The sequence below is a fragment of the Propithecus coquereli genome, unplaced genomic scaffold, assembly GCF_000956105.1.
Source record: "Propithecus coquereli isolate 6110/MARCELLA unplaced genomic scaffold, Pcoq_1.0 Scaffold205, whole genome shotgun sequence".
Lineage (NCBI taxonomy): Eukaryota > Metazoa > Chordata > Mammalia > Primates > Indriidae > Propithecus > Propithecus coquereli.
This window is the reverse complement of record NW_012145523.1, coordinates 2,793,817-2,794,817: the sequence shown is the minus strand read 5'-3', so window position 1 is coordinate 2,794,817 and position 1,001 is coordinate 2,793,817. Positions and strand designations below refer to the sequence as shown.

The following is a 1,001-nucleotide window of genomic DNA, read 5'->3' as shown; positions in this document are numbered from 1 at the left end:
TGAAATGTTGATTTCACTTCAATATTAACCATGACACCAATTAAAAAGTCAAATGCATTCACTAACAAAAGTATTTTTAATTTATACCTAAAACCCAATGCAATACTACATCTTTTCAAAAAAAAAAAATCTTTAAAATAAGGAATATTTGACATGGTGGACGTAATAGTAAATAGATGGCCATCTTCGAAGAGGTACAATTTCAAACATAATTTAACAAACTTACCAGTAACTAAAATGCATCGGATTGCTGCAGGGCTCACAATAAACTTGCAAAATTCTGTGTACTGCCATACAAAATTTCTCTCCATTCTTGCCTATTTCCAACTCCCCTAGATACAAAGGCAAATATAAAGGATACTTCAGCCCATTCCTATATCTCCTACATACCACTTCCTGTCTAGAACACATCAGTTCATCGGTAGAGGTTCTAAATATATACTGTAGGATAAACCAAAAGAAAAGTATCTGTGTCAGCCCAAACTAACATACACAACATAGAACATTCTCTTGAAAAGTATAGCAATACCTAGGAATAGATTTTCAAAGGAATATTTTATTTGATAGACAAAAAGTATAGTGATTATTACATCATGATATATAATTGCTAAACTTTTCAATAGACAGTACTATAACATACCATGTTCTATAAGTAGCAATTCTACTTCAGGAATGGTTAAGGGTTTTTAATCCTGTCTCCTTTTAAGGAAAATGATGCTAACAATCTATTGGGTTTTTTTCTTAAAAATAATTACCATCTTCTAATTCTTAGTAAGTTTCAATTAAGAATATTTATTTCAAGTATCATATATTAAAGGGCAAAACCTTAGGGAAAAAATAGAAGAAATAGTATAATAGTGCCTCTAATAACTTAGCATATTTATTATCTCTCCAGAGCTTTGTGGTCCATATTATTAAAGAATATCACAACAGTCTTGGCCCGCAAATAACCTGAAAATATTTAGTAACTGTATATAAACATAATTAATTTGTTTCTAATG

At 29.9% G+C, this 1,001-nt stretch overlaps 1 protein-coding gene across 1 annotated transcript in view; it reads right to left on the bottom strand.

Moving 5' to 3' along the window:
• LOC105810121 (neurobeachin-like) overlaps window positions 1-1,001 on the bottom strand; it is a 160,292-nt gene that overhangs the window by 158,396 nt on the left and 895 nt on the right. The gene's annotated exons all lie outside the window — the stretch shown is intronic.